General features: G+C 43.5%; 1 protein-coding gene across 1 annotated transcript in view; it reads right to left on the reverse strand.

Moving 5' to 3' along the window:
• Positions 1–22,452, reverse strand: part of LSAMP (limbic system associated membrane protein) — a 1,013,284-nt gene that overhangs the window by 475,230 nt on the left and 515,602 nt on the right. The gene's annotated exons all lie outside the window — the stretch shown is intronic.

The raw sequence follows: 22,452 nt of genomic DNA on the forward strand, positions 1-22,452 counted from the left end.
ATGCACAGACACAGTTCTGCAGCACACACAGCAAATATGACACATCAGTCAAGGAGTTTTGGGGACAGATTGCAGGCAGCACATCAAGAGCTTCTAGAAAAAAAGCATTATACCTGGGCACAGAGAAGACATGCATACTTCAGGGAATCCCTCCTGCTCCCATAGGGAAATGTGCTATTGACATTACTTATGCTCCTTGGAGTAATCGCCATCTTTGCCTTGAAAGACAGCGGGACCACAAGGGAACATGGGCCGGTTGGTGGCAGCTGTTTGTCCTCCATGGGTGCAAAAGATCCTAGTAGGTAGCATCCAGGTGAGTTGTGAAGATCAGGAAGCAGGAAATGTGGAATATGAGCACATAAAGGCAAGATTTGGCTGTAGTCTAGCTAGATGACATACCACTGACTTGAGAGTGGGGTATGTTATAGACAACTTGGGAGAGTGAATTTTAGAGGCGTGAGCTGTAGGGCAGACCCCAGGGAGAAGTTCTTTATAGCTATACCGGATAGATTACTTGGAAAGAAGCATGCTCTGAATTCAAAGGAAACTGAGATAATATCAGTAACTCGAGGCCTATGCATGCAGAATTCGGTATAAAGTGAGTTTCTTTCATTATTTTCCTGCAGAAATAAATTTGCAGGCACTTCTGGTTGCTGAAAGAGACTTAAAAACACACGGATAAGATGAGGTACAACAGAACTGTGTCTATGATTGGAAAGACTGTGCAATCAACGTATAATTAACCTGTGAAACTTGTTGCCAGAGGATATTACAGAGGAAAACAGATTAGCAAGATTCAGAAAAGGATTAAACCTTACAAGAATAGCATCTGCAGCTAGGCTTGCTGGAATAAAAACCATATGGGTTATTAGTCTTCCCACTTCAGGGTATAAAATGATCACAAGTTGGGGTCAGAAAGCAATGTCTCCCTATTATGTAGCGTTGTAAAACTGGGCACACCAGAGGGCTGTTACAAGTCTATCTAAAGCATCCAGCACTGGCAATGGTTAGGACAGAATACTGGACTGGATGGGCCATTAGTTTGATACAGATGAGCAATTTCTTATACCATTCTGCCCTCATTTCCTGGGAGAATTCCACTCCTCACACAGATATGCACTCCAAGCAATTGAAATTCAAGTGTAAACATGTTATTGCTTGAGCAATTTGTGGGCATACAGAGGTACAGAATAGCAGTTAGACCCCAAATAGAGGCGCCTTGTGGAGTAAGAGATTTTCTATTATAGCTTTGCGATCACCACCTACAAACTTCATGGTTGTCATTCAGCTGGTCAGCACCAGTGGAAGTGCAACCAAAATCCCTCTTGCACAGGCTCTCAGTGTGAAAGCAGTAGAGAAATTTCCTGAAAGTAGGATGGAGCCTATACCACTTGCAGCTGCATAGTTCATCCATCCAGCGGAGGGAAGAACCAGGCTGCAGCAAAACGAGGCAAAGGACAGACCAGCATTCCCTTTTCTCTGATGTTGCAGCAGTTTTTCCTTTCCGTGTCTCACTGTGGGTAGTAGCTGCACTCTCCTCCTGGCTCCCTGCTGCATACCAGGTTAGAAAAAGAGTGTCTCTCTGCCCTGCTGCATCAGATAGGAACAAGACTCGGGGGGGGGAAGGTGTGGTGTGGCAAGAGCGGAAGGTATGCAGAGACGCAGTAGGGTAAGGCAAAGAGCAGGACTATGAACATGTGGCACAAGCGTGAGAAGCAGAGGGGGAGGCTGCTGGGGGGGGGATATGCAGTGAAGGAAGCAGAAGGAGTTGCTGAAGAGACAGAGGGTGCAGGTGGATGACTGCACGATTGCTCACAAGGTCACAAAACGCAGCAGCAGAGGCTGACATCCGTGGGGTGCAGATGGACAGGCAGGCAAACACAAGCAGAAGGCGAAGGTCCAGTGGGAAAGATGGAAAACAGTGTTTGCTAACTCCATCTCCTACACAAAGCCACAGCCAAAAGCAAAGCAAAATGGCAGTGATGACATAGGTGAAAACGTAGGATACGTAGGTGGGGACAGTGTGCCAGTGATGCTGAGAAAGTGCATCGCTACAGACACCTGCTTAGAAATGGGTGGCGATGCCGTTACACCACTTGGAATTTGGGCAGCATGGGGTAAGTGCTTCACCTCTAGCAAGACTGCAAGGGGCAGAAAAGACATGAATCTCCTCGGTCCCCCTCTCCTTCCCCAGAACAAATCATGTCAGAATTAAAATGGGATATAAGACTATTAGACTAGGAACAAAGACAAGTTTGGGCAAGGCACTGTTCATACCATGCTTGACATATGTGAGTACGCACACACATTTTAATAGGATAGGGTCTGCCTTTTGTGTGAACTGGTAAATCCTGACTTTCACTTTCTGACTCTACTCCCAGTCACCCCAAATGTTTTTCTGAAAAGTTTAGAGCTCTTTACCTCCTGTCTCCTTGAACACTGGCCGTAGCCTTTTACAGCAGAGACCATAGTTTTGGGACATGTCTAGTACAGGAGGGACTGGACCTTTGTAGAGATCATTCAGTTTTCTGACAGTTAAATGTGTTTCACCTGCACCACCAACACCTCTCAGCCCCTGGCTTGAAGGTCAAGCGTCCACTCTGCATCAGATAGCCTGATCTTCAGAGACTGCATTTACTCGTATAAAGGCCAAACTAGTAACACAGTTATTTTCCCTCAGAATTTTCTGTGATCTTGTGTTACCTCTGCAAATGGAGAAGTCAGCTCACTCTCTTTTTTGAACTCTGGCCTATTAGACTTGGCAGTTGTCTCTTGCCTTACAGTGACCAGCCCCTGAAAGGTTTCTCTCATTCCCAGAAAGGTCGGGTGCACATAAACTCACATGAATGCACATACAAACACATGTTCATACAAACACACACAGATGCCAGGATTCACAGATGCACACACAGCTTCCTAGCTTCGCACTGCTGTTTTCGGCAAGGACCACTCAAAGCGTTTAGCCCAACATGCTGTGATGATGATGTAAACGGAAAAAGAAAAGCCCTTCACCTGTGAAACTAATTAATAGTCAACAAACTTGCTTCAAGGTAGGAGACCTGGCACTGAAGGCAAGAAGCTGTCTTGGAGACCGGCAGGAGCCCGTCTCAGCTGCTAGATGGCAGCATCCATTCACTCACCCACCCTAACCACAGAGCTGGGGCTCGCCGAGGTGTTGGTTTTAATTCTGTGAGAATTTGATGCTCATCAGCGTGAGCGACTGTTATAGTCCTCACTACAGCCAAAATGCTCAAGGCTGTTGCTGTCACTGCCCATGATGGGAGCATACATAAACATGAAAAGAAAGTCATCCTGGCTTTTAAGGCATACGACAATTTGGTGGCAGTTTTTTAAGGGGATGTAGCTGGACAGACACCTTGGGATGATGCTGATGAAATCATGCCTTATCAGTAGGCAAAGAGGCTGTGTCCTCCTCCACAGCTATTTCAGGGCCCTTTATCGCTGATCAAGGTGCATACTTATCTTCCAAGGGCTTTTCAAACACCAGTTAATTAGTCCCCCCAAACCTAAGAGCAAAGCAGGGGAGCCAGAGCCTTGTGTTCTCTGTAGCAAACGAGACTGAAACTCTGTGAAGGGCCCCAAATTAAAGCAGCCTCCAGTGCAGCACGTGGGAACTGCTGCAGCAGATTTAGGGGCACTTTTAAGGATGCCAGTTGAATATTATATCCTCGTTATTCCTATAATTAATACAGCAACTACTACAGAATTTCCAGTGTTGTTTATATAAGCATTATATCCCAGTTATTTTCTGCAGCTCTTGTCTTTTTGACATGCAATAGATTTTCTTATGGAGACTGTGGGCCCGCATCACTGAGGACCCATGGGAAAGGCAGATTTTCAGCAGAATATGGTTAAATATTCTGGGCCCAGGATCCTGTTTAACAATGAGGTGCTGTTGAACACAGCTTGAAAACTGAAGGATCAGGGATTTAAACTCCTCCGTGTCAGAAAGCCTCCGCAATGTCCATCTGCTTGCTGCCAGCCACCACAGCCAGCAGTTATGGATAAACCTTGACCCTGCATGCTTTTTACTGGCATGAAGAGCAGGGAAACAGTAAAGAACATTGATATTAAGATCAATCATTAGGTTTCGGGGTTAAGATCACACACAAATGACTGGAGGTATACCAACTCTCCCTCAGTGAAACTGATTCAGGCAGATACTATGTTGATTGGACTTAGTTCATGCTTGGAAAGTTTTCTTTGCAACTACAACAAGGAAAAGAGGGGGTTTTCAGGAAAAAATACCACCCTTCTTTCTCTGCAGACGGGGAGGAAGCACTCTTGGCCCCTGCACGCAGTTCAGCAAGCTCAGTATGAAGGTGGTGTAGTATTGTTTGTGTCTGCTCTACTTAACAAGAAGGGTCATACTTAGTACAAGCTTCTAAATCTTCAAGTAACGATACAATGTGAAAACAGGAAGGTTAGGTGCTCTCTTTCCTTCCCGGCCTAGAAGCAGGAGACGTTCACTTGAGCCCTCTGATGCAGGGAGAAAACTGGACCAAAACGATGTCTCATATTGCCAGACAAAACCAGAGCAAGGACTGAAATCAAGCTCTGGGGCCTGCCTGAGTTTTGCACGGCTCCAACTAGCACCTTCTAAACCCAACTTCCCATAGCAGTGGCTAACCTGACACCTAAGCGGTAAGGATAGAAGCCAGTCCGTGCCATGCAGCCTGATCCCTGGCTCTCTTCTGTTTAGCAGTATGAGACACAAAGACTCCTTTTCTGAGTGTTTGATTTAATCGCTACACTAGTGGAGGCTGCCCCTGCCACTTCAAAGGCCCTACAGAAAAAGGTCCTTTACAGAAAAGGCATTTTCTTTCAGGAGAGTGAAACCCTACAACAGGGGAAAACACTTGCAAAGCCCCAAGACAGGAGTGAGCTTCAAGACCCTCTTATTCTTGTTTTTAATCTGGGCAGATCCCTCCATGCACTCCTGTGGGTGAATGCCATTTTCAGCTCCTTAACTTCCCCCATACAACACATGTATGGGGCTTCAGGCTTATGCAGGACCAGGGCAGGGAGAAATGTTTCTTCTCAGGTGTTTGACTTTTGCAGAGGGAATTCCCTTGCAAAAAGCCATCAGTCTGCTCCTTTGCGGAGTGATGGAAACCACTCCCTGTCCCCATGCTCATTAAAGATATTGTGAGGTGCCATTCCTTGAGGACTGGCTGCATGTAATTGGTTTATTCTGACTCACTGCCTCCAAGGAGACTGCTCACTCTAACTTCGTCTGTTTTACCCCACTCACTGCTCCCCCATCCTTTCACCACAGGATAAACTTAATATTCAGGTCAAAGCACAAGTTCACTTAGCAGCACTTAATATGTCAGGCTTTCAAGTTACAGGTTGGAGCCAACAAAAAAAGAAAAAACAAAAAAAAAGGCTACAGGTAAAAGAAACATTAAACACAACTTAGGAACATGGTTCCCATCTAGCTGTAGAGATCTGGCCTAGGTCTCCTCTGAAATGGCTGAGCTATGAGAGTAGCAGTCCAGGGTTCATACAAGCACGCTGGCTTCCTCCATTGCAGCTCTCTTCTCACAAACTTGGCAGCAACCCAGGGTCCTGCATGTGTAAGACACAGAACAGGTCTGGCCTCATCCTCCCCATCAGGTACTTTGCTAGTTACCGCTTTCTCAACCAGAAATATTTTCGACATCTCAGCCAGCAGATTTGACGATGCTAAGATCACAGGTACTCTCTCATCTCTTTTGAGTGCATCCCTTATTCCCAAATCCTCAAAAACAGTCTGGAAAACTGATGACTGATCCTCTGTGCATCTGTTCTGATCTGGGCAGACAAAGCTCTTTCACTTTTTTTTTTTTTTTTTCCCACCAAACTGCTCCCAAAACCAACAGTCTAAGGTTTGCTCCCAATTCAAGTGTAGATGCCAGGTTGATGAGTTACGGAAGTGGATAACTCTGCAATGTTAAGTGGAGTATTCCTCCACTTAATTCCTGCCTAGTTAGCTAAACAGTACATGATCCATGTAAATACAGTTGCTGTCTGTTCTAAGACCCGCAGTTTGTTCCTAGTGAGCCTGCTGGTTAATTTTCTCCGCCCAGTCTGGACTGTTTAATTTATAAATTACATTAAATAAAACTAAAATCCTGTTGGGGCTACTAATATATCATTCATTAAATATTATGTAAAACAGCAGAGATACATATTTTCTGCTAAGCCCAGACACGTTACTAACTCCCTGTAGAGATCATGTGTGATATCTCTGGATGCAGGCATGCTGCCTAGATCCCCCCTGAGGACAACTCATCCGTCCTCCCACCATCTGTCGGCGTGCTGGGGTTCCTCCGTCACACCTAGGCAGCTAGCTCTGGGCTGTGGATTCTGCTCTGTGGCTCTGACACTCAAAGTTAAATGGGCCTTAGTGCCCTCCCTGACACGCTGGAGAGGAGCTTGCACCCCTGGATTTCTAAGTTTCAGCCGCCTTCACTCCACAAAGTTGACGCAAAGTCCCTGCAGTGTCATTAAACCCGCACTCTGAACAGATTAGAGATGCATGTCCATTCGTCCTTCCTCCTTCTCTGCGTTCCCCTGCAGGGGAACTTTCAGGAAAAGCCAGAAACTTTACAAAGTGAAGTGGAACTCGTCTCCACCTATCCCAGGTAACCTCTTCCATCCTGTCAAACAGCTCGGCTCTCATAAAAGAACAAATGGAGCGATGCAGGAGTAAGGGGGAGCAGAGAAATAAGAAAGAAAAGCATCTAAACTCTGAGCAGGAAGTTTCTGCCGTTATTTCTGAAGTGCGTTTAGCATGGAGACATATCGTACATTTAGCGCAAGTCCCCGGGACCCTAATGAGCTCCTAATGTACCCCATACTTCAAGGGTTTTCCAAAGAGGCCAGTAACTTAGCAACAGCAGCAAATCCTTGACAGGAATAATCAGTATTTGTGCTGCAGCTTTAGGCTTCCCCTCTTCTCTCCCACTAAGTGGAAGGTGGTTTTGGCTGGGATTTCTTCTCTGCTTTGTCATTGTTCTTATCCCTCCTATGGGTTTCTTCAGTGTTTTTTTTCCTTTATCCTTTCTGTTCAGTAAAGTAAAAAACCCACCATCAGTGGCCTGCAGGGAGCAGAGTTCTTGGAGCCTGGAATTAGCAAGATTCTCCCGTGAAGAGTTTTGTCGCACTGGGGAGATACAGAGGTGGTTCTCTGGGGATGCCACAGGCAAGCCAGGGCTGGCGAAAGGACTGATTTTCACATGATAGCAAACTAGACAGGCAACCAGGGCCAGTGGTGGCTCCTCAGGGGTACCAGCTCCTACAAAGAGCTAGAAGGAGATGAGAAATGACAGTTCTCTGCTGCGTTCATAGCTTTCAGCTATGAGAAACTGAATCACTGAACTCCAAAGACATTCTCTCAAAACCACAAAGCAAATATTGCCAGTTAACTGTACTTCCTGAGGCCATATGAGACAGCAGGCTCCAGAGGAATATGAGGTCCTTCTCAGGCAGGCTCTGCACTGTTTTCCTAGTGGGGTGCCATTTGATGCCACCATGTACAAAGCATATACCTCCCCTGGCCACATCTCCTGTCTTTTTGCTAATTGTAGGCGTATCACTGGGTTTGGAAGGAGGCTGCTTTCCACCTTAAGTGAGGAACTTGAACAACTGATTCACGTATTAAGAGAGGGTCTGAGAGAACAAGACATTTGGGTGACTCCCTAGCATCAGAACTTCAGCATAGTAGATGTTTAAGAGGACAACCCATTTTAATATCACTAAGAAATCTCCAAAATGGTAACGTGATGTGCAAAAGTGAAATGAGTTGTCCAGTGTCACAGAAGGCCTGAGAGCAGAAGACAACCTATCTTGAAATAATTTCTGTATACCCTATTAACTTTCCTGAATAACAACACTGTAAAAATGCACAGGATGAACAGCCAGTTTTGAACTAAAAATCACTGAACAGCCATTCTGGACCTTGACTAGTATAATTCCAGCAACCAAAGGGACAAACTTCCCATTTCTGTAGGTCCAAGTGTAACTGGAATTTTACAGACATGGCTTATCGATGCTCTTTTCCCCCAGTGTTGAAAGGGTGGAAGGTTGATGATAGTGAGAAATAGCATTTAACAAGGACTTCTTGACCCAGCAGTGGCCTTTGAAATGTTTAAGAATGGTCAACTCAGGCTAGGAGAGCCTCTGATATACAAAAAACATGCCATCATACCTGCATCTCTTGCATTTATAGCAAGAGAGGCGGACTAAGGCTTATACATTCACCTTGTGAATTTTAGAGAAGTCAGAGGAATAAATAAAATTCCAACTACTTGGAGCCAACCGATCTTATTTACAAAATATCAACAGACTGAGCATGGAAAATGAATGAAGAAACCTCTGCCAGGAGGAGGCAAAGACTTTCTTTTAGGTGGCTGTCCAGGCAGTAAATTGGAAGAATATTGTGGGCTAACTCAGCTGAAACACTGCTGAAAAAACCAAAAGTTCCTCTACATCCAAAGCATGCTCATCACCATGCAGCAAAGTGCCCACCCAGAGGCACACAAGCAGGCTCCACATCACATAGATCTGAAACTCAGCACAGTATAGACACACCAGTGTGCCACTGCACTCAGCTAATGGAATCTTCTGCACTGTGTCGTATAAACCCACACCAACACTGTGAAATAACAAGACAGGTCCAAGGCAAAATATAAGGATTAAATCTGCTATTCTAAGCAAAGTGGGTGTTCAAAATCCACCATATTATTTCAATTACCCTAAACTGTCATCACAGACTCAAAGACAAAGGAGGGGCACGTGGAAACTCTTGACCCCTGGGAGAAACCTACTGGAAATGCATGAAAATATCACAGTGATTTGTCCTTTCTTGTTTTTCATTACACATACGGCAAGGCAAGGCAAGCCTCAGACCTGCCCACACTGTAACTTGGCCTACAGCATCAGTCAGTTAGGTCTCCACGAAGCGTGAGAGAATCATTAACAGCGTCACTTTCTCTCACAGCCAACCTGGCTTTACCCAACCAGAAATGTCTGCAGGAAAAATCTGAAAAACCCATTAATGGGGATAATGATGCTTACCTCCTGCACAAAGTGCTTGGAGATTCATGGAGGGAAAATTTTGTTAGAGGTAGGTATTTATTAAATCCTTTTAGTTTCTTGTATCAAGGATCCATACTACTGCCACACACTTGGACATAACTCCCACTACCATTAGAAGCTATAGCCTCTAAAGACTATAAAACAAGCCTATACCACTTGGTTTAAGAACTATGGCCGTCACATCTATCCTACAGACAAAAGGCAGATCTCCTAGCTAGTCCATGCCCATACCTTAATGAGCAGTGATCTTTTCTCACTTGCCTTTCAGAATTTGTCACTTTACATTATGGAATGAGACAGACAAATCATAGTTCTCAGGTGAAATCCAGGCTCCCTTGAAGTCAATGGCTAGGTCTTTCTGATGTAAATAGGGCCAGGATTTCACTCTCTGCCTGAAATTCTCTTTGATATGAAAAAGCACAGTTTTGGGATTTTTTTTATGTCTGACTTACAGAGTTGAAGGACTCTTAAAGCCAAGTGATGAAACAGTGCTAAGAAGTTGTGGGGCTGTTGTCACCTGGGACCAGCTGCCCCAATTCTGGTAACCAGATAATCTGCTTATTTGACATTTCTGGGGTCTCGGTACACTCTCTCATGATAGATCTCTTCCTCCTCCTTGAATAAAGCTCAGTAAAACATTTGACCTTTTCCAGCCTTTAGAGTTTCATTGTGTTTTTTAAAAAGGAAAGCAAAGCTTGGAAAAACATCTGCTGAAGAGAGAATTTTCTCATTTGGATAACACACTCCCATTTAGCGTAAAGAAAACAGGCTCAGAGAGGCCTCTGCCTATGATTTCCAAGTCAGGACAGAGTTCTGTAAAAGTGACTTCATTCCTAAACGCGTGAGCATCTCCCCAGAGAAAGATCCTAAATCAGAAAGGATCATAGGGGCTCAGCTGGCAAATCATTACCTCATCTGGAAACTAAAGTTTGCTGTCTAGTTTCTGTCAAAAGTGACAAAGAATTCAGAAGGTTTCACTCCAGACCCTCCACAAAACCTGCTGTGCAGCTCCGCATAAGTTTCAGTCACTAATCAGGGGGCACCCAAGCCTGCAATATTAAAAGGAAAGTTGAAGTCACAACAGAAATGCCAAGGAAAGAACTGGTGAAGGGAGTGGAGGGGACCGGGGGAGGAAGAATTATGAGAGTAGGCCATGCTGTAGGGTCAGCGTTCAGGCGTATTTAGCAGAGCTGTATGTATGCAAGAAACTTGCACTGTGCTTGCCCTTAGCCTGCAGTAGCCATCTCGCACCTTTTATGAACACGAGAATTCACTAAGCCGAGAGAGATAAAACTGGTGAATTAAAAAGATTTTGAGGCAGGACATAAAATACAGGTCTTGCCGGAGCTTCATGCTTTTTGCTGCTTGGGAGGCAGGCACGTTAGTCTCAGTGCCTTTCTGATATGCCATCAAACTAATTACCTGCCTAATGGGAACTGAAATAGATTTCCATTCTCTTGATGTGTAGGAAGATGAGGAGGCGTGTACAACATGGAGGAGGGCATAGGGTCTACATCAGATGGGAGAGCCCTAGAAAAGAGCCCTAAATGCAAGAACCTTTAGGGGCAACGTGGGTGGCCTGAACCCAAAATAGACACCTGATAGCTCTGCTGGTTTGGCAGCAATTAAAGACCTAAGAGCAAGATGTGAAGTTCTGCTTGAGTTCTCAAGCATCGTGCTGCCTGAATCCAAGATTTTGCTCAAGGACCATCTTTAGTGTTAATCCTGTATTTAGATAAATGGCTCTAAATTCCTTAGATTCTAATGCTCTTACAGTAGGACACTTCTGGAAACAGGAGTTATATCAATAAAGTGGATCATTATTGCAATTAATTTCACTGAAAGACAATTGAAACAGAATGTAATATCAAATCCCCATCTGCTCACCGCAAACAGCTAAGCCAGTCCTAAAACAAAACTAAAATAAATACCTGTGTATAGGCTCAGGAAGCCTTGATTACAAAGAGGGTGGAGGGGGAGTGGGGAAAAAAAGCGAGAGTAGAACGTATTCTTGAAATGCCGTGAGCTTTTCTTTTCATCCTGGCTTGTTTTCCAAAGCATATTCTTGAGATGAGAAGGGCTATTTTCCATTTTGTTGCTTCGTGATTAAGTGGAACAAGTACCTTTGCTCTCATTGGTTAATTAGAAATACCTGCTACGTAGATGTATCTTTTTCCAGTCCCTTGCTTCTTAGCAAATAAAAAATCTATTTTGGCTTCCCTGCACTGACCCTTTAATTGAACTAACATGGGTTTTGTTGCTGTTCTTTGTTTTTAAATAAGCAATTTTGTACTTGCAGATTTTAATTTCCCACATGGCAAAACACTTCTGAATATTGCCAAATCCCAGGCACTGAGGCTAGAGAAAGTACATCTCTGCTTTCCCACACCCAATAAAAAAAAAAAAGTTATCATCAAGCATCCCTGCTGGCTAGCCCTTTGCCATGACATTCTGTTGGTTTCACGTGAGAGATCATCTTGATGTGCTATGCTAATCCTGTCATTAATTCCATTATTAAAGTTACAGAGACATGAGATTAGGAACCCGTTACCTGCATAAAGCCCAGCAGATTTCTCTTTCTCTCAAAAAAGAGAGAAGAATCTTATTATAGGTACGAAGGCTATTTCTACTAGGCTTGCGGAATTCTACTCAACACTTACTGGAAGAATAGTCCTTTATTGATAGAGTATGAGATGGGAGATTTTTGGCTGTGTATTATCTTCACCATCATGGTGCAAAGGGAAAAATCTCTGAGACCTAAGCTGGCAAATTTTTTAATGACAGTTTTATGTGTTTATTACTCTTGTTTTTTTGCCAGGTTTGTTAGGCAGGGAGTAGGTAACAACTTGCAATCTTGTCCACTGGCATGTATACACACATTAATGGGCCAGATGGAGCTGCAGTGATTTTAGCAGCTGAGGGTCTGGACTATTATGTTTATACAGGTCAGGGGAGAGGGGGAACAGACAACTAATTTAATATAACTTTAGAGCCACAGTCTTCACTAAATTGGACATAGGATTCAAAGTGAAGAAGAAAGAGAAAATCTGGCTCCTTTTCTTGGCTCTACCACTGATCTAGTTTGTAATTGTAAGCAATTCTATTTACCCCATCTGCAACATGATTGTAATGTTTCTCCCCGCCTCTGTACAGAGTTCTGGGATGGAGATACATAAATAATTTCTCAAATTTATCTGACATTTTTTCCTAAAACTTCAGATGTGTGAGTTGCCCCTTCCACGGGTTTCTTTTTTGTGTTTGACAGTGCGCTTGTTTTATTTCTCTTGTAGGCTTGCCTGTAATAACTGACAGATTTTAACAGTAAATTACCTTCTCTTTAAGGTATGTATTGTAATAATTTTGCCTGCATTGTACATTATATTTTAAACAAAAGATTTAGGTTTCTTTATTTTTCCCTTGATATTATAAACACCTCTGAATAATAATTTGTTACTGTAGAATTTCACAATAGTAATTTATTACTGTAGAATTTCACCAGCTATTTGCTAGAGTAACAGACTCAGAGTTGTATTAAGTGTGCACAGTCTGTGACATCTTGCCAACCTTTTTATGCAGAAACATAAACTAATTTGAGGCTTACACGTAATTTGTTATCAAACTGTATCAATAAACTGTAGTTAGCTTGTCTATGTATGTGATACATCCAAACTAAAGCAAAACAGCGTCAACTATTTCTTTTTCAAATTGCTAGCAATATTCTGTTTCTTTGTGTCTCCTGGATCATAGCTGTCAACCCTGTTACTCAATATATATTGCCCAGGTCATCTGCATTCACAGCTTTCCAAAATCTTTTACCTTTCCCTTATTGCTTCTTTCAACAAATCAATAAAATTTCATCCAGAACTTGTCCTTGCTTCTGTCCCCTGTCCCCAATCCTCTTGACATTGAGGGAGTAGAAGGAGAGAGAGAGAGAGGTGGTCCTTCTGTATTACAGATTGCAACCAATAAGCCTATGACAAATTTGAAGTAGCCTGAAATAATTTGTCTCATTGCATGAAAAACTGATTATCTTTATGACAATTTTCTGAATGTGTATGTTGATTTAACTCAAAGACTGCTGTTTCTAGGAAGGGAAGGGTAATACAGCAGATGAGGTGACTTAACCTCAAATACTAAAGGATTATGAAAGAACCGTTATGCTTGGCCCTGGCTGACCCCAACTCATTCCGGTCCTAGTGAATTTCTTTAAGAATAATAAAATCTTTAGCATTGAAAGATCCATCATAGCAAAAGCAAAATGCAGTTCATCAAAAAGAGTAGGACAATTTTCTTGATAAAAGGAACAGACTCCAGAATCTGTCAGAAAACAGGCCTTCCTAAGTCCCCTTTGTAAGACATATGATTTTAGGTTAGACAGACATACATAAAAACAGCTCACGAATTACATTTTTTTTCTCAAAAGATTTTGTTCACTTGTATAAATGCATAGCATTTTTGCTTGAAGAGGCTATGACGTCACTATGAACAGAAAGGAGTCCTGAAATTCCCTGGGTTTTCCAAATAATCGTTACTAATCTGAAGGACACTATAGCCCAAGCCCTGGTTTAATAGCAGTAAAATCAGCAGCTCTGGCAGTAACAGGTTGATATGTGAAATTTGAGACTGAACAAGTACCAGAGAGATCAGAAATGGAACAGAAATGCAACAAGTCTTAGAAGGTGGCCAGTCACACCCAGACAGTTTTCCAGCCTCTTGAACAGCAGTCTTCTGCCACGAAGTGCTGTGCTAAACCAGGGAAGCTCAATGCATTTAACTGTATTAAATGCTGATAGCAAAATTACAGCGGAATACACATATGAAGAACAACGCCAAGTTACAGGGCCATACTTTTTGAAACCGAAAGACAACAGCAATATGGACAGCAACAGGATCAAGACTTTACCTGTGTCTGTAACGAGCTCATTTTGCAATTTATCTGCAAAACTCCATGTGTGTTAGCGCATACACGCTTTTGACTATAATGGCCATTATAGTATCTCTTAATCTATGATGCATTGTTCAGATACTTTTCTCAAAAGCAACCTTCATTAAGCTCTGTTTGTCTGAAATAGCCTGAATACTGAACAGCTGCAAGATCCTACACATTTGTCAAAGCTCATAGAAAAATATGAATGTCTTGCGTTGTGTTATTTGAGAATTGATATGTTATTATACTGTCTTTAAGGGCTTATTACAATGAATGTGTACAGGAAAGGAAAGTTAAAACTAAGTATTCATTCATAATTTGGGGTTTTCATCTAAGCTAAGCTGTAAAATACTAAAGATGGGCAAATGCTGTCATTTCCTTCAGTGATCATTTAGGTAGATGTAATTTATATACTTGTGTTTTTATGTGCAGGAATGGTGGGTGACAGGAGCTCTCTAGCAGGAAAACAAGAACTAAACAAATCCCGAGAAGGCTATAAGGTTCAAAAAAAAAGCATTCCTCTACTTTATTTTTTACCCCCTTGATACTTTTTTAGCTGCCTCCCATGACTCCGTGTTGTGCAACCCACATTCATTCTGTGTCCTTATCAGATGTGAGATGCGTTATATTGCCACTTATAACTGTTTCCTGACCAAGTTAAAACAACATATCAGCAGTAAATGGGGTTTCAGCAAAAAAGCTTATACAAACAAGTTACTCTGACCTCCACAGGTGCCCTTGAAACTGCTAGACTTCTAGCCCTTGGTACTACATCACTCAGACCCACACCCTTGGAAAACTGAGGTGGGTTTTCTAATGTTACTGTCATGCTGTGTGGCAGAAAGTATGAAGTGGAGAAGTCTTCCACAGATCTGATGGCCTTAGTTACCCTAGCACTTGCCATTCTCCTTGCATTTCTGTTAGTATAGCTTTGGAGAAACGGATTCAGTTCACACCTCCCTCCTGAATCTTCAATATTTATTTTGATTCTTTATGTTAATAAATAAATAAAATCCAGAGCCTTAGTTGCAGTATAAAACAGCACAATTCACTACCAGAGTATAGAATTGATATACTAGATATTTCTCATTTATTAGCTTCATTCCTTTGCCTAGTCTCCTACAGTAATGTTGTTATTTCCCATGAGGGTCACATGAGATTTTTCTCTTGCTTGCCTTGTACGTGTCTTTGTGTGTGTGCTTATTTATTTAATAGGCATTTTCCCCCTTTATCTGCTACTTATTTAAAGCTTTCACTATACCCATTTGATCTGAATACATTGGCTATGTGTGGCCTGTTTGCAACCAGGTCTGCTCTTAATGGTGTATTTACACCAGGTTTTCACACAATACCGAAGAGATCCATAACCAAAGTGATTTAGAAGACGATTTCAACGTTCCTTTCCCCAGAACCTCTCTCCCTTTCTCAACAAGTAGGAAATGACACTGAAGGGAAAGGATTTGCTTGCGACTCTGCTGTAAAAGTGCTTTTCTTCTTCAAAGCAATCTCCCTGAGGGGCAAAAATTAAACCAGGTTCTCAGAACAGGTACTTATTTTAAGAATAGGCCTTTCTGCCTCCTGTCAGAACATGGCACTAGTTCATGGACTGTCTTTACAAGTACAGCCCCCTCCCTCATCTAGTCTACTCTTAGGAAACAGAGATGTCTTGTGAGTAGCAGCTCTTCTCTCTCCTGGCCCTGTCCTGGAGGGCAACGGGGCAAGTTGAGCATGGCCAACTTCCAGCCATCCCACCTCCCTGCTCCCGCTGTGGGAGGCTAGGACACAGCCCCAGTGGCGCAGCACGGTACTTGACCAAAACCTGGCACTGCAGATACTGCGATGCCACCAGCCCCTGCAAATCTGGCATTGTGATACAACTCTGGTGACGGGAAATCACTGGCAAATCTGATTAGGGACACCACTGCTTGGGAGACTGCCCATGTGGCATGTCAAGTGCTGAGGGGCAGCATTTCAAGGAGTCCATGTCAAGACTCCAGCGTTCCCTCTATTAGCAAAACTTCATCGCCTTCTGCCCCCTGCACTGCACCACTATCAACATGAGTACCATGGACAACACTGAAATTATTATAGTCTTCATTTAGTTTTGTTTGATGTAATGGCCGTGGAGAGCAAATAGTTTTATAGATTTTTATAGTATTAATGCATCCTCACATAGTTCTGTAAAATGGTATATAAATGTGGTAAAGGCCTCTAAGACCCAGTCAACTCAACGATCACATCAAAACACCTGCTTAGATACCACTCTGCCTTATGTGGCTGAAGACTCAGTTTTGACAGGATTTAAAGCAGTGCTGTCTGGAAAGCTTTTATAGCAGAATCTTTGCTCCAACCTTGCTGAAAAGGTCAAGCACTTTTTCTTTACCTCCTTGCCTTTCAGAGGCACTCAGGTTTAAACCACAGAGATCTCCATTTTAACTTTCTACCTGCCTCATTTAGTAACATCACACCTTTTGTCAACTCAGGGAATTCTTTGGTTTTCAACAATGAAGGAAGACTTAAAAACAAAAGCTAATCTCAGCCCTGAACACAGCTAAGATATTCTCAAGGGAGTCTTCTATCCCTTTTAATCTACGAGAAGAAATGAAAATATCATAGATACCAGCCTAACGGTATTTTAAAGGAAAAAACCAGTCTAAATAACGTTTTGTTCTCTTTCTTAGTTCACAGGGAGCGTTCAGTCGGTCAAAAATAACATGTAGTGTTTATGGACAAACCCAGCAAGACCTCCAAACTCACCCCTCCTCCACCTGAGAGCCGCTGGCCAAAGTCAGCTCCTCTAGGAAGAGCAGGCAGTCAGTCACCCCATTGCAGTTGGAAACTACAGCAAAGGTTTGTTTTGCACAGCTGCTCGGATGGAGCTGCTACCTACTATGCACAGTTCTCCTCAGCATGTGGCAATCAAGACTGGCTTTTGCTGGTTACGCTCTTCAAACCGTCACAAAGCGACCACCAGCCAGGCATCGGTCCCCCCCAACCTCACAGGTTGGGAGGAAGAAAAAGTCCTTAGATTGTGGAAAACGTACGGCACCCAACTTCTACTTAGGTGCCTGACATCCATTAGCATCACCCAGTATCTTTGCAGGTTGTAGGAATCTAGAGTGCCTGCTTCCGAGGGACTTTATCAGTAACTATCAATATACTCTGAAAGGAAAAGTAAGCTCACTTCTGAGAGTCACCTCTGACAATTTTTTCCCACTCCAGGTTTGAACAAGTCACCTGCAGGAAAATCTAAGCAGGCTATTATCAGTCTCCTGGCACACATAGCTCTTTACCTGCTTCTTCTACCAACAGGTTATATTATAGTCTTTAATTAGCTTTAAGTCCTTTAGAAATAAGGGAAAGGAAACACAGGTTAGACCCATTTTGCCAGGCTTGTAGGAAAAGATTTCCATCACTGCAATTCCTGTAATAAATTTTGTTTTCTGCAAGAACACTACTGTTGAACACTATTTCTCAACGTGGCCAGGGGCTCTCACTAATTACAAAGCTGCTCTTCAGCTGCTCAGAGCTCTCCTTTCCACCCCTAGGAAGGGATTATCAGGAATTCACGGGGAGAAAATGCACCCCATATACGCCCACTATTTATTTAGCTCTTCACCAACTGTTCGCATATCAAACTTTGTATGTGACATGCTAGATAACAGAGGCAACCCAGAAGGAAGAGCATACATAGTATTTGCTAGCATGTTGCCTTTTATTTCCTTTAGCCAAAAATCTCGTGAGGCAGCTATATGGCATATTAGAGATAGCTTTACACAAAAGGCCTTTCTTTCAGAGGGGGTTTCTCTGAGCCTGTCTTGCAGTTCACATTGCAGACCAGATCAAAAGATGTTTTCCTCCATCTTAATAGCGAAATCTGAGACAGATTGTATCAGTGAAGAAAGGGAGTAAAAGAAAGACTGAGAGGTTACTTGGCAATTAGGCAATCTTGATTATTTCCTTCTTGTCTTGCTAAATCTTTCAGCTGGCTATTGGGTGGAAATGATTTTCTATTCTATTTGACACTGGCTTCACAGCTAATTTGGTTTCCATCTATCTGCCTAATCCATTTTATCTATTAGTTCTAATTTGGCCCTATCCCTATTTTTGTTTGCATGCTTCCCATAAGCATAAACAACAACAATGATCTTCTCTTCTTATACGGGCAGAAAAAAAGGAGCGTGTTTTTCAGGTGAGATGCATAAGAGTAAGAGCAAAGGTCCCACTGTGGGGAGGTCACACAAAGATGCAGGTGCCACCTTTGGCAGGGCAAGGGTTTCATAACCTTTTCTTCATGCACCAGAGAACTCCAGTATACAGATCCAAGTCACTGGGACTGCTGTGTCATCTGTGTCACTCTACCTGATCAAGCGTGTAACACAGCTACACGCAGAAGTGATACGGCCTCACAGAGAAGTCAGTAGCTCTCTCAGGATTTTGAACATCAGATCAAAGCCTTTGAAATGGGCCATGTGTCCAAGGGACAGCTGGAGAAGCGAGTGGCAGATAATGGCAATGTGTCCCTCGACAGCTGTTTTCCTGAGCAGGTTCGCTGCCAAGTTCTCAACCAACGGGCGCTTCTTCAGTCGTGAGGGCTCACTACCAGACAGGGGAACTGCAGTCCCCGTGGTGTACCCATGACAAAACCATGAATCACAGTGCAGGCAATTCAGGCACCTGGACAAATATTTCTCACCATCCCAGGAAAAGTATTCTTGCCAACACACTCACTGGACTTATCTGGTTTCTTCATAGAAGCCATCTCTATACTGTCTTGGTCTATACCTCAAAAGAAGCATCAAGCTTCAGGGCAGAAAAGTTTCAAGTGCTTAGTCAAAACTCTGCTGTGACTAACAGCTTGCTTTTCCACGGCCTCGGAAACCCTGTGGCTCACAACGTGCATGGGAGCCAGGATCACAAGGCTCTTATTTCACATCTGCTACTGCTGCTGTGCATCTGCCATTCACAACCAAGTATATGTGAATCACTTCCTCCCTTTGGTGCAAGAAGCAACCTGAGGTCCTCGGTTTAAAAGGAGTAGAAGCACAAGGTATTACATTAAGGCTTTGATTCATAATTAAGCAAGCCTTGAGACTCATCTGGGAATTTTGCCAGACAACTTTATACATTAGAACAGGGACTTTGAGAAACACATTTATGGTGTCACCCTGAAAACTAGAGGCATCTCCAGAATGCAGGCTCCCAGAGTAGGAGCTTTTCTTGTGTAGAATGACCTCTTTCTTATAATAGAAGCTAGCCACTGGTAGACACTTACATGGATCAGATCACAGAAAAAGCGAGAAGTTTATTATCATTCCTACCTATCGCCGTATTGGCTTCAGTACATTCCTGAGAACCTCTTCCTGAGAGCCTCAGGAAGGGAAATGCTGTGGCCATTCTTTCCCCACCCCTTGATAACTTGTTTTTTGAGATCTCCTCCTTTCTTGTTCAGACCTCTAACTCCTTAAATGCTCTCTCTCTGTTTTGCTGGGGCTGCTGCCTTCGTTAGAAAGATTTTCAGCTTTGATTAATTATTGAGCCAGTACTGCTGAGGGTTTTCTATTCTCCAGTTCTCATTACTGATGCCTTGCAGCCTGTGTGCTTCACTGGTCCCATTGCAGGATTTGATGGATGCACCCGTGAAGTTTTCCTGCCTGCAAAGCCAGTCTTGCCTTTTGCTGATTTTGTTTGGTGGGCAGGGAATTTCGCTCTTGGCTACAGTGAGCAGTAAAGCATACACACTGGGCAAAGTATTATTATTATTATGGTGGAAGCAGCATGAAATTCTTGCTTCTTTGCTTTCTGCATATTTCCCCTTTAAAACTGTTTCAAAAATTCTCCCCAGCGGCCATTTTATTCTCAAAGTTGCTGCATCTCTTACAGAAGATTCACCAATATATTGCTCTCTCATGGGAGACCAATATTCTTTCTGGTTGTTTGCTTTAATCTAGAATGAAAAGCTATGCATAGTGGAAATATGTTTTGTTGTGTTTTGTTTATGCTCCTTGTGCTTGGCTGCGTAATCATCACTAAGGTTGACCAAAACATTTTTCTTTGTTTTGATGAAATAAAACTGTTATCTGTGAGAACTCAGACTTAAGATAAGGGTCCAATGCACTAGAAAAGAGGTAGTCCAATGGAATGCAGAGACTGTAAGAGACAAGCACGTGGTATGTCCCATGTCACAGCTTCTATGAGGCCCTAAAGAGGCTTAGAGATTTAGAAACTGAACCTGAAGCAAGTGAAATGCTTTCATGTTTTTGAGTGTCTGTCTTCCTCAATACCCATCATTTAAAGACAAATTTCTTTAGGCTGACTTACTTGCCCAGACTAGGGAAAAAGATGAGTAAGTGCTCAAATGTTTGTATTTCCCATAGAGGATATCTTATGTTTATGATCAGCTCACTATTAAATTAAGTCCATGCCACAACATTACTTATTTCACAGGACTAAAGGCCCAGGTGACAGTGGCTTGTACTTCTGATGATTTTATCCAGTTGGGTATTAATCCTCTGTCCAGCCATAACAGTAGTCTATCATACATTAGCTTGCTTATCCCTTAGCAAGCAACACAGACTGCTCATGATCACCCTGGGTCTCGTTTGTGAGACAAATCAGCCAAACTATCTCAAAACCTCTCTCACGCAGTCCTGAACCCAGCAAGATACCAGACAGATAGCTACGTTTGTTGATCAGGGCTGTGAGTTTGCCTCAGCATACTGACCATCATGTATGTAACCAGATATTTACTTTTTTTTTTTTTTTCTTTTCCAGCATCAATGTGCATCTTAGGCCCTGATGGCTCTGTGTTCAGGCACCATGAAGAAAGAAGTGGTAGTCAGGATCGGTCCCGGTGAGGGTACCCAGGGTCAGGCACGGCCCTGTGATGGCTGGCCAGAGCCACGGTGAGGGAGCTGGGCTGCGGCCAGGCTGGGACATCAGCTGCAGACTGGGGGTCTGGATTAACAGCGTGCATGGCCAGGCACGGCTGTAGCTGAATGGGAGACTGGCACTCTTAGTGTGATGTAGCTCAGGCAGGGGCTGAACGGTAGAAGTTCAGTTTAAAAGCAGCTCCCACAGGAAGGGAGACTTGTCCTGCAGAAGCCCCTGACTGCTGCCTGGGACAGTCTGTCCAAGGCCACCAAAAGAAGGGGGGCCATCCTCACCTGCACAGTCTCAAAGCTGGCTCTGAGCCCCAGCAGCCAAACCTCTGTGCGGAGGGATGCTATCAGCATCCCCTTCAATCTCCTCCTGCCTCCACTCTTTGTTAGAAAGGTCCTGGAGCAACTGTCTGTGGTCAGCTTGAAAAACTCGTACGTCTTTCACTTTGCAGCAACAATGGGAACAAGAGGAGAGCTAGATAAAAGACTAAAATAAACAGCTTTGACACAGATAATCAGTTGACTGTGCTTTACCATCAGCCGAAGTTATGTAACTCTGTGGGCATGATCTTAGCAAATACAAGGGACCAAAACCCAATTTAACCAGCACTGCGGATCAAGTCATTACCCCAAGGGCAGGAAAACACACACAGACAGGCAGTGCTGGGTGACTTCTTAAGCCACAGAAACTCATTAGCCCAAGCAGATGACACATGTACAGTCAGAGAGCAGTGGGCACTTGCATCCTCTCACACAGACATACATGTAACCCATGTGTACATGGACTCCTTTCTTTCCTTACTATTTCTCAGTTCGAGTATTCTCCCACCATAATTATCTTGCCTGCTTTTAACCCATCCTAGACTTCGAAAACAGTCTGTCAGCAACATCTATCTTGAACCTACAGTAAAGTTGGAGAGGGTGATCAGGTTGTGTTTTATTTCCAAGGCAGAAAAGGAGTATTATTAAAACTTTGCAAATACCAAAAATCAGGCTTAGATCCATCTGATACAGCACATCGCTAGCCTCCCTCCCAGCACTTGCTATGAGTGTACACGAGGAGAGTGAGAAAACTACAGCCAACAGTAAATCCATGATCATTCAATCAGGGGTTTGAGCCCATCATGAAATTTGCACCAATGGTACCTACTTCAACACTCCAGCACACAGTGGGCTCAGCAAAACCTAGCACAACACACACACTGCCCAGCTCTAAACACCAGAAGCAGGGGCTTATGCCACGCATGATGTAAACGCAGCCTGACTCATGTGGAGAACCACAGCCGACAGAAGGCATAGGGACAAGGCTCAGGCAGCAGGTCGCATGTGACAGAAAAACATGTGTCATCAAAGTGACAACCTTCGTTTCCTCGTTTGTACCTTGACAGCTTCAGAGCAGGGCAAGCCAGTATGGCTGCCCATAAACGTGCACCCGAACACCGCCCTTCGAACAGGCTCACAGGTCTGCACACGAGTGGCTCTTCTCCACTCCAGGAGGAATCGGAGCCCTGAGGATGCTCTGCCAGAGCAGAAGGCTTG

The sequence above is a fragment of the Buteo buteo genome, chromosome 8, assembly GCF_964188355.1.
Source record: "Buteo buteo chromosome 8, bButBut1.hap1.1, whole genome shotgun sequence".
NCBI classification, from domain to species: domain Eukaryota; kingdom Metazoa; phylum Chordata; class Aves; order Accipitriformes; family Accipitridae; genus Buteo; species Buteo buteo.